The following is a 12075-nucleotide window of genomic DNA, read 5'->3' as shown; positions in this document are numbered from 1 at the left end:
CTTGGTCTTTGTTCTTGGCACTGTTTGCAGGACGGCATTTGAAGGTAAAGTTCTTTTGAGTTTTAGTTGGTAGTATCCATTAAGATAGATATAAACTGTTAACAGGTTGACAAGTGTTTGTACCTTGGAATTGATGATTGTAGACAAAATCTTGGTATAACAGGTAATTCTGTGCAAAGCTACCTGCGATTTTAGAAATCTTATGGTATGCTGTCTCGTTGACATTGAGTTGATAAATCAGGAGTAGTATCTATATCTGGATTACTTAGAAGTGGCTCTAACAAGTTTTTACTCTGGTTTTTGATAACTTCTGCAGTGTGTTAGAATCCACATTGTTTGGAGAACGAAAATCCACAAACTCTGCGCACCCCCTTACATCTAATGCTTTACCTACAGAGGATGATTTACTGGATAACAAATTCAGTGCTTCAGCTAGATCCAGTTATAAATCAGACTGCCTGTTAGGTTCTGGATTAGAGGAGTCTTAAACAATTGTAGCTGGCAGATCAACAGAGGATGCCTCATTTTAGGGAGTCTCTTGAACTTCATAAGATTCAAATGTGATGCATGTGAGAAGGAAAGCATTTATGTGGAGCTGTTCTTTGCACAGAAGCCTGATATGATCATCTTATCGATTTCTTTAAACAGATTGCTGAAAAATATGGTTCTGGCCTGCCATCTTTTAGTTGAGACTGTCTCCTCTGCCACCATATCCTGAGTGTGCTATTGTGAAGTCTAACTCTGAGCATGAAGTTAATATGTTTTGATTTGGTTAAAGCAGGACTTGATTCTGATTCACAAGCTGCCAACATCTGTCACACTTCTTGCGGTAACATTCTCTAATACTTGTCTTTGTCATATTATACACTCAAGAAGTTAAGTACATGTAAACCATTTGCAAATCAGTCCTAAAAGTGAAAGGTGTTGTAGTTGTTAATACAGGATTAGTTGCTCACCTTCATTCTCAAACCTTTTACGACACTTTATAGCTTATTCTCTTCAGCATTCATATTCCTCCCTCTTAATGATATATGCCTGTGTACATGTGGAAAACAACTCCTGACGAGCACTTCTTCTCAGGTTTCTTGCTCCACTCTGAGGTATCAATAACAGTTTATATCAGTTATGTGCTGCATCTTGTTGAAAGCAAGAAGGAATTTTGAGGGTTTAAGCCTTTCAAGTGTCATTTGTGGCGCTTTGTCTCTTAAGGTTCGAATTCCCGTAACGGATGAGTATTTACAGGCAAAAATCTCTTTATAGTAGATAGTCCCTGCATAGCATAACTCGTTTATTATTCCCCGTGTTAGGATCCCTACATTATTATTTATCACATAGCAGTTTTTACATTATTATCACCGCATAAACATTCCCTGCATGACTAATACTTTAACCAAATAATGTCTTACTCTTCTTTATTGCAATTTTGTGATATTTCTGAAGAAATGGAGAGTGTCATAGGGTGCTTTATCTTTTGTTCCATCACATTGTGATCGTCTGGGAGTGTATATTCTTATGTAGAAACTGAGGCCCATGACAAAATGAACGTGAGTCTCTTTTTACATAGTCAATGATTATTATCTTTGAACATTACACTAATTGTCATGTTGTACAGCATGCTGCAGATGAGTGAATTCAATCGTTTGAAGAACTGCTTGAGTAGGTAATGATTGCCTGATAACTCATTGATGTGTCATTTTCAATGTAGTGTGTAACTTAGTGAATTATTAGGTCCTATCTGGACAAAAGAGGACAACAACCTATCATGATTTTGAGCAAGATTCAGTACGTTTATGGTCATCTAATTTGAAATGGATTTTCCTTGTGCTGCTTGGCTTGTGAGGGGGAGACTTAAAACTCTTATATAGGGAAAAAATATTATTGAATTGTTGTTGTGTCTACATTATTACTTTGAGAACCTTTTTATAGACCCTAGAATACAATCCTTTACCTAGTAGGATACTATTTAGTATTCCTATTCCTTTTCTAATAGGATTGTATAAACATATTCCTATTCTAATATGATAGTATAAATCTATTTCTATTCCAATATGATTGTATAAATCTATTCTTATTCTAACACTCCCCTTCAGCAATTCATGTACCTAGCTTGTTACAAATGTAATTAACACGAGGACCGATGAGAGGCCTGATGAGATATCCGCAAGTTGATCAGTCGACTTCACAAAATTGACAGTCAATCTCAATGTGAGATGTGCTTGTCTTCTCATTAAATACTGGATTTGATGCATAATGTTAGTAAAGACAGATAAAATTTCAATGTTGAACCACACTTGCAAAGACTGCTTCAAACCATGGAATGACTCACATAATCGACATATAAGACTACTAAACTCCCCCGTGCAACAAAGTGCTCAAAGCCTAGTATAAAGTATATGGATCATGTTGGAATCAATAGATGAGTTGATATTAAACAAGTCAACCAAAAAAATTGGCCGAAACATGCTCATATGCCGGAGTATGAGATTTGGTGTCTAAAAGTGGTCACAATGTAAGAAATAAAATTATATGGGTAGGGTCGGAATGATTTCATGACCCAACTAGAAAATAGAAATTATATAGGATAGTTCGAATTGATGGAACGATCCCATTGAAAAAGAGAAATAATATGGGTAGGGTCGGAATGTGGCACAACACTACTGAAAAAGAGAAATTATGTGAGTAATGAAAAAGAGAAATTATGTGGGTAGGACTGGAATGATGTGTACATACCTACGCAAATCAAATTTGAGGAGTCACCGGAAAGAGAAATGGGACTACGCAAATCAAATATGAGGAGTCACCGAAAAGACACACGGTGTTATGCAACTCAAATATGAGAAAGTAGTTTGGAAAAAGATCCACGGTACTACACAAATTAAATATGAAAAGTAATTCGGATATAGATGCACGGTGCTACGCAGATAAGACATGCAAAAAAAGAGTCACCAGAAGGATGTCATGGTTAGACAAAAATTTAATATGAAAACTTATTCATCAGAATGATAGGACGGTGCTACACAAATTAAATATGAAAAAGTAGTTATCAGAATGATGACACGTTGCTACACAAATTAAATATGAAAAAGTAGTCACTAGAATGATGGCACATTTGCTACATAAATTAGACATAAGAAAGTAGTCACCGGAGTGATGGCGCGGTGCTACACAAATTAGCTATGAGAAAATAGTCACCAGAAAGATTCACAATGACCCAACTTTTTCTAACATAATCATTGGCCGGACGGGCGGCATATATGAATAATAGCCACCCGCCGGCCGCGGAAGCTCTTAGATTTTCTACGAAGATCATAGAGGCTCTCATACCATTTGAGAAATATAGGAAAAGAATATTATTGAATTGTTATTGTGTCTACATTATTACGTTCAGACCCTTGTTATAGACCCTAGAATACAATCCTTTACCAAGTAGGATATTATTTAGTATTCCTATTCCTATTCTAATGGGATTGTATAAACATATTCCTATTCTAATAGGATTGTATAAACATATTCCTATTCTAATTGGATTGTATAAACATATTCCTATTCTAATAGGATTATATAAACCTATTTCTATTCCATTCGGATTGTATAAACCTATTCGGCTATTCCTATTCTAACAAGTCTTTTATCAACTTTTGTAGACCATGCCTGAAACTGGTTACCAATTATTACACAGCTATGCTAACCTAATTCAAAACTGGGGTTAGATCTGCAACATTCATTCTCAAGCTTCAAGATCATTTACGAGGTAAGTTACACAGTTAATTGATTAGATTTTCATCACAACTAGTCTATGGAACTTGATAAAATTGCCATTTACCTGAAATTCCATTCCACTAAATTTTGCAACATTCATTGAAGTTTAACCTAACTCTAGCATGAAGTTGTATGTTTTGGTTGAAGTGGGAACTTAAATCTGATTCACAAGCAACCAACATCTGTCTCATTTCTTGCAGTAACATTCTCTAATACTTGTCTCGTCATATTATACATTCAAAATGTTAAGTACATGTAAACCATATGCAAATCAGTTTTTAAGGGAAAGGTAATATAGTATTAATTGTAGTTGTTAAGACAAGTTTAGGCAGTGACATCAACTAATAGGACATAAGAATTGGGCTGGAAGAGATTGCTCTCACCTACATTCTGGAACCTTTTACTACACTTTAAGGTTATTTTCTTTAGCATTCCTTTTCCTACCTCTCAAGGATATATGCCTGTCTTAAGCGTGGAAAACAAAGAAGGGTAGTTGTTCCATTCTGAGGTATCAATAGCACAGTTTATATCAGTTTTGTGCTTCATCTTGTTGAATGCAAGAAGGATTTTAGAGGGATTAAGGCTTTCAAGTGTCATTTGTGCACATTGTCACTTAAGGTCCATTTTATGCTTTAATTGGATTGATTGTGCGAGTGATCATGAATTTTTACTTCTGGGATTTTTTTTCTTCTCTTTTTGAATTATAGGGCCTTGAAGGTTGCATAGCTTCCCACTTATTTGGAAAAGTACTCATGACATCATTCATGTTTTAGGAAATAGCCACTAGCTAACAAGATTCTCTTGCATGTGTTTCATCAGATATAATTGTTTTCTTGATAATACAGGTTTCTTGTATTTTGTACGTTAATCTAACTGATGTGGATCTGTAAGAATAAATTCTAGGGTTTAGTCCATCAACACTAACTAGCTCTCATATTTTACTGCTTCATTTAACTCTAAATCTTTCTTATAGAATCTTGCTTAAGTTTTTGTTTAAGTGCCATGTCATGTTGTCTGTATAATGTCTTTGCAACCGACAGCTTGCTGATGCAGATGGATCATCAACAGTACCCTATCAGTGAATCAGGTCTTGAAAAAACAAGGTTTGCAGGAATAATTTACTTTTTAATTTATGAATCTGGAGCTACCTTGATGCTCTCGCCTCCACCCACACCACATATGATAAAGAGAAAGAACAGGGAATTAAAACCAAAAGTGATTTAAGATAATTTTCTTTATTCCTGTTCGCTTTGTGTTCATTTGTGTTGGAACAATAACTCCGATATGGATAGAGTGGAACAGATACATAGGAATGAAGATCAATATGGCAGGCTAACTAATTTTGGTGAAGCATAATTGATGGATTGATTCCTGATATTGTCATTCCATTTATTGATATATTTCCGTATGTGCAATTATGTATGGTGATGCATTGTTGTCTTCCGAATGTTCCTCATTGTTGAGGAGTTGAAGCAGATTCCATTGTGTTTTCAAGTGAGTCAGAAATTGCATTTAAGGAAATATCTGCGTTGGAACTGCATTTGATGGTATGTTTAGGAGAACATTGCGTATTATTAATGACATCTTTTCGTTTGTTAGTGTGCTCACGGGTGACTAATTACTGTCCCTCTTGTCAACCTGGGTGCTCTGCATGAGAAAATTTCCATGTTAAGTTTGTGGAGTAGGATTTCCTCTGAGGATATTCCTGTCTAGTTTACTTCTAAAGCCGTACTCATCTGATTGATCTTTTAGTTTGAATATATATTGTTGAAGTCCAAATCGGGTCTTCCATTTTCCGGAAGAGTCTCAACAAAGAATCTCCCTTGCACATCCCAGTGTCTCCTTCAAAATTTAGATTCAGTACGTTTATGGTCATCTAATTTGAAATGGATTTTCCTTGTGCTGCTTGGCTTGTGGGGGGAGACTTAAAACTCTTATATAGGGAAAAAATATTATTGAATTGTTGTTGTATCTACATTATTACTTTTTGACTCTTTTGATAGACCCTAGAATAAAATCCTTTACCTAGTAGGATACTATTTAGTATTCCTATTCCTTTTCTAATAGGATTGTATAAACATATTCCTATTCTAATATGATAGTATAAATCTATTTCTATTCCAATATGATTGTATAATCCTATTCCTTTTCTAACACTCCCCCTCAACAATTCATGTACCTAGCTTGTTACAAATGTAATTAACACGAGGACCGATGAGAGGCCTGATGAGATATCCGCAAGTTGATCAGTCGACTTCACAAAATCGACAGTCAATCTCAATGTGAGATGTGCTTGTCTTCTCATTAAATATTGGATTTGATGCATAATGTTAGTAAAGCCAGATAAAATTTCAGTGTTGAACCACACCTGCAAAGACTGCTTCAAACCATAGAATGACTCACATAATCGACATATAAGACTACTAAACTCCCCCGTGCAACAAAGTGCTCAAAACCTAGTATAAAGTATATGGATCATGTTGGAATCAATAGATGAGTTGATATTAAACAAGTCAACCAAAAAAATTGGCCGAAACATGCTCATATGCCGGAGTATGAGATTTGGTGTCTAAAAGTGGTCACAATGTAAGAAATAAAATTATATGGGTAGGGTCGGAATGATGTCATGACCCAACTAGAAAATAGAAATTATATAGGATAGTTTGAATTGATGGAACGATCCCATTGAAAAAGAGAAACAATATGGGTAGGTCGGAATGTGGCACAACACTACTGAAAAAGAGAAATTATGTGAGTAATGAAAAAGAGAAATTATGTTGGTAGGACTGGAATGATGGTACATATCTACGCAAATCAAATTTGAGGAGTCACCGGAAAGACGAATGGGACTACGCAAATCAAATTTGAGGAGTCACCGAAAAGACACATGAGAAAGTAGTTCAGAAAAAGATTTACGGTACTACACAAATTAAATATGAAAAGTAATTCGGATAGATGCACGGTGCTACGCAGATAAGACATGCAAAAAAAAAGAGTCACCAGAAGGATGTCATGGTTAGACAAAAATTTAATATGAAAACTTATTCACCGGAATGATAGGACGTTGCTACACAAATTAAATATGAAAAAGTAGTAATTAGAATGATGACACGTTGCTACACAAATTAAATATGAAAAAGTAGTCACCAGAATGATGGCACATTTGCTACATAAATTAGATATAAGAAAGTAGTCACCGGAGTGATGGCGCGATGCTTACACAAATTAGCTATGAGCAAATAGTCACCAGAAAGATTCACAATGACCCAACATTTTCTAACATAATCATTGGCCGGACGGGCGGCATATATGAATAATAGCCGCCCGCCTGCCGCGGAAGCTCTTTGATTTTCTACGAAGATCATAGAGGCTCTCATACCATGTGAGAAATATAGGAAAAGAATATTATTGAATTGTTATTGTGTCTACATTATTACATTCAGACCCTTTTTATAAACCCTAGAATACAGTCCTTTACCAAGTAGGATACTATTTAGTATTTCTATTCCTATTCTAATGGGATTGTATAAACATATTCCTATTCTAATAGGATTATATAAACCTATTTCTATTCCATTAGGATTGTATAAACCTATTCGGCTATTCCTATTCTAACAAGTCTTTTATCAACTTTTGTAGACCATGCCTGAAACTGGTTACCAATTATTACACAACTATGCTGACCAAATTCAAATGGGGTTAGATCTGCAACATTCATTCTCAAGCTTCAAGATCATTTACGAGGTAAGTTACACAGTTAATTGATTAGATTTTCATCACAACTAGTCTATGGAACTTGATTAAATTGCCATTTACCTGAAATTCCATTCCACTAAATTTTGCAACATTCATTGAAGTTTAAGCTAACTCTAGCATGAAGTTGTATGTTTTGGTTAAAGTGGGAACTTAAATCTGATTCACAAGCAACCAACATCTGTCTCATTTCTTGCAGTAACATTCTCTAATACTTGTCTTGTCATATTATACATTCAAAATGTTAAGTACATGTAAACCATATGCAAATCAGTTTTTAAGGGAAAGGTAATATAGTATTGATTGTAGTTGTTAAGACAAGTTTAGGCAGTGACATCAACTAATAGGACATAAGAATTCGGCTGGAAGAGATTGCTCTCACCTACATTCTGGAACCTTTTACTACACTTCAAGGTTATTTTCTTTAGCATTCCTTTTCCTACCTCTCAAGGATATATGCCTGTCTTAAGCGTGGAAAACAATGCAAGGTAGTTGTTCCATTCTGAGGTATCAATAGCACAGTTTATATCATTATGTGCTCCATCTTGTTGAATGCAAGAAGGATTTTAGAGGGATTAAGGCTTTCAAGTGTCATTTGTGCACATTGTCACTTAAGGTCCATTTTATGCTGTAATTGGGTTGATTGTAGCGAGTGAATCATGAATTGTTACTTCTGGGATTTTTTTTCTTCTCTTTTTGAATTATAGGGCCTTGAAGCTTGCATAGCTTCCAACTTATTTGGAAAAGTACTCATGACATCGTTCATGTTTTAGGAAATAGCCACTAGCTAACAAGATTCTCTTGCATGTGTTTCATCAGATATAATTGTTTTCTTGATAATACAGGTTTCTTGTATTTTGTACATTAATCTAACTGATGTGGATCTGTAAGAATATATTCTAGGGTTTAGTCCATCAACACTAACTAGCTCTCATATTTTACTCCTTCATTTAACTCTAAATCTTTCTAATATAATCTAACTGATGTGGATCTTGCTTAAGTTTTGGTTTAAGTGCCATGTCATGTTGTCTATATAATGTCTTTGCAACCGACAGCTTGCTGATGCAGATGGATCATCAACAGTACCCTATCAGTGAATCGGGTCTTGAAAAAACAAGGTTTGCAGGAATAAGTTACTTTTTAATTTATGAATCTGGAGCTACCTTGATGCTCTCCCCTCCACCCACACCCCCACATATGATAAAGAGAAAGAACAGGGAATTAAAACCAAAAGTGATTTAAGATAATTTTCTTTATTCCTGTTCGCTTTGTGTTCATTTGTGTTGGAACAATAACTCCGATATGGATAGAGTGGAACAGATACAGAGGAATGAAGATCAATATGGCAGGCTAACTAATTTTGGTGAAGCATAATTGATGGATTGATTCCTGATATTGTCATTCCATTTATTTATATATTTTCGTAGGTGCAATTATGTATGCTGATGCATTGTTGTCTTCCGAATGTTCCTCATTGTTGAGGAGTTGAAGCAGATTCCATTGTGTTTTCAAGTGAGTCGAAAATTGCATTTAAGGAAATATCTGCGTTGGAACTGCGTTTGATGGTATGTTTAGGATAACATTGCGTATTATTAATGACATCTTTTCGTTTGTTAGTGTGCTCACGGGTGACTAATTACTGTCCCTCTTGTCAACTTGGGTGCTCTGCATGAGAAAATTTCCATGTTAAGTTCGTGGAGTAGGATTTCCTCTGAGGATATTTCCTGTCTAGTTTACTTCTAAAGCCGTACTCATCTGATTGATCTTTTAGTTTGAATATATATTGTTGAAGTCCAAATCGGGTCTTTCATTTTCCGGAAGAGTCTCAACAAAGAATCTCCCTTGCATCCCAGTGTCTCCTTCAAAATTATTGAAATTGAAAGGGGTTCGCCTTTGGTACACTGGCTAACTCAAGGATATTTCCTGTCTGGTTTCTTAGATTTTGTTCATTTGCTTGCAGTGAGGATGACCTGCCTTTGCACACGTGCTTTTTCTTCTCCTTGCCGCTGTTGTCCAATGGTTGGAATTCATTCGAGCTCCCTTAATAAATTGAATGCAAGCTTTCAGGATAAAGAGACGTGATAAGTTATCTTTTCTACAGTTTGTTTCTTTAAAAACCACTGTTTAATTTGCAGGTCCTTCAGTATTTCAGTATATTGTCCTGACAAAGAAAAACGGGAAACTAATCTTTGGTTAACATTTACTAAATTGGATGCTTTCCTTTTATGGTGTGTTTGTTTTGCTTCGTAATGCAGGTTTCAATTCAAGATTTGTTTCTTAAGAACCAATACAAAAATTACTTAATAACATAGCTACAAGTTCTGACAGTGTTTTTGACATTGAGCAGCGAAGTAGATCTCAGATATATTCACTGTTCTTGTTGAACCTAAACTGCCCAAGATAAGTTTTATATGATTTGACTTTTCGGCCTTCAAAGAACTCTGTGGAACATAGCTGTGATTTTTGTTGGCATTTATGACTTAGTCTCCTGTTTTTTGCTTACCCAATTATTTCTGCTTCCATTAAGATGAAATTTGCAGTTTTTTTTTTTTACGAATCTACATCAATTTTTGTAAATCTAGACATTTGCTGCATCAATCATCTTGGGAGCCTTGCTATCTTTCCGAGATCGTGATACTCAGCTGTACTGTGATTTTTAAGTAGGGTCAGGGTAGAGGGGTCGCTCATATTCTCAGGAGTTTGAAACTTGCAGGTCAATCTCAGTCATTTAATTCAAATGAAAATTTTCTGTTATTCAGAAAAAGTAGAATCCTACCAAAAAATTTAGGTTGATCTTTATTCTTCAGCTATGGAGGTTGGAAATGCAGCTTTGACACTGTTGATCTTTGTATTATTCTAGAGATTAGAGACTCAAGAGCTTTTGAGGATACTTTTTTATGTACACTTTGTTTCAAAACGTATCAACTTACCTCCTTCAGGTTAGAGTTACTTTGTTAGTATCTTTTCTGTTCTTTGAAGAATTAAAAGAGTGAAATATATATTAATGATGATTTTCTTTGATGAGTGGAGGAAGTTGGAGCACATGTAAGTAGAGGACTGCGTTTGGTTCCTCTTAATTTTCGAGGACCATGCTCTAGATTAAACTTGAGAACGTTTGCACTTTTAGGATTACTGAAATTTGTTTCACTGGTTACATTGTCTGATTTTGTAGACATTTTGCTATGAGTTGGATAGGAAGCTATTGACTTCAATGCCATGTCTTTGTGAAAATCTCTGGTCATTATACTCTGTATTTCTTCTTCATTTACCATATGTAAGTTATGAGAGGTTCTGATGTTCTGTTTATATTGAGCGTTAGTCTATCTGTTAGAGTTTCTTCAACAGGTTAGTCCATTTACACTAATTTTGATATTCCATGCCTTCATTTAATTTAACTTTAATCTTTCTCATGTGGAATCTTGCTTATATTCTTGCTTAAATGCCGTGTCATGGTCTATGAAAAATTTATCTGCAACGCACTTAACTACCCCCCTATTTTTACATTACTCCTTTCCTCTCAATTTTCTTTTTATTATACAAGAATTGGAGGAGATGAAATTTCGAAGGATGCTGCTTTTATATTTGTTTTTTCCCTTCATATGTTATCTTTAAGTTCAAGTGTTTTTGGAAGTTTTGCGAGCTTAGATGCTATTTGTTTTATTAAAAGCTAGCAAAATCTAGAAGTTATTACGCTTTTCATTAGGAGCCTAAAAGGATTTCGCTTCTTTCTAGAAAAAGAAACACTGATGGAACTTACCTTTCCTAGTTTTATTGATAAATATTTGTTGAATATTTTTAAGTTTAAAACTTTAAATATTATAATAAAAACTTGCTCATTTTTGTGGTGCTTTAATTCGAATTATACAACCCAAAATTTCTATTTATTTATTCTTTACTTTCTAATGGTTATCGGTGGTATAATATTTTGGTGTTAATTTGATTTTATTACGCATAATTTTATAATCTTATACGTAGAGGTATTCTTAGGTGATCAACATATAAATTTTATAATAGGTATTCGGTCTTGATGATAATTTTAATGAGCTGTTAATTTAAGATTAGAAATGGTATGAAGCAGCATAGTTATGGATGTTCTAGTCTCGCATAGTTATTGAAACACGAATTATATAATAAAAATGTATATTTATAAAAAGTCATTATGTCATTAGTAATTTGACGTGTACTTATTTACACTATTATATAAAATTTATCATAGAGTACTAAAGTATTAATTTTTTTTAGAGTACATGAAGTGTAGGTTGTAGAAAGGTATAGCGATAGTTGTATCCATGTAGCAGAGTGAAAGAGTTTTTATAACATTAATCTAATTTTTGTTGTAGTTATCACTAAAAAAAAATAATATATGATGATAATTATTCAAAAACAACTACTTTAATGTAAAAAAATAAGATAGATAATTTTTACTTCAAATAATTAAAGAGTTTAAGAGTGGAAGAGTTTTATTTTTTTTTACAGATACATACATATAAAGAAGTGGAAGAGTTTTATCTTTTATTTTTTTGATAGGAGTGGAAGAGTTTTATTATATTAATTTAATTATAA

The 12075-nt window shown here is 34.2% G+C and overlaps 1 long non-coding RNA gene across 26 annotated transcripts in view; it reads left to right on the top strand.

Annotated features, from left to right (window-relative positions):
* Window positions 1-10799, top strand: part of LOC107010297 — a 28172-nt gene extending 17373 nt beyond the window's left edge. For 17 of the 26 annotated variants that reach the window (XR_003576451.1, XR_003576446.1, XR_003576447.1 and 14 more), the window contains 10 exons: window positions 31-44; window positions 106-163; window positions 317-829; window positions 1081-1209; window positions 1441-1544; window positions 1613-1660; window positions 7399-7503; window positions 8568-8630; window positions 8940-9077; window positions 9473-10437. This is a non-coding gene — a long non-coding RNA (uncharacterized LOC107010297). Of the gene's footprint in view, window positions 1-30; window positions 45-105; window positions 206-316; window positions 830-1080; window positions 1210-1440; window positions 1545-1612; window positions 1661-7398; window positions 7504-8567; window positions 8631-8939; window positions 9078-9472 lie in introns of all 26 variants that reach the window. The other 9 variants (XR_003576462.1, XR_003576461.1, XR_003576467.1 and 6 more) reach the window with 9 other exon arrangements.
* The last annotated feature ends 1276 nt before the right edge of the window (window positions 10800-12075 follow it).

Source organism: Solanum pennellii, chromosome 2 (genome assembly GCF_001406875.1).
Source record: "Solanum pennellii chromosome 2, SPENNV200".
NCBI classification, from domain to species: domain Eukaryota; kingdom Viridiplantae; phylum Streptophyta; class Magnoliopsida; order Solanales; family Solanaceae; genus Solanum; species Solanum pennellii.
Note: the sequence above shows the minus strand (reverse complement) of the source record. Positions and strands in the feature narration are given on the sequence as shown.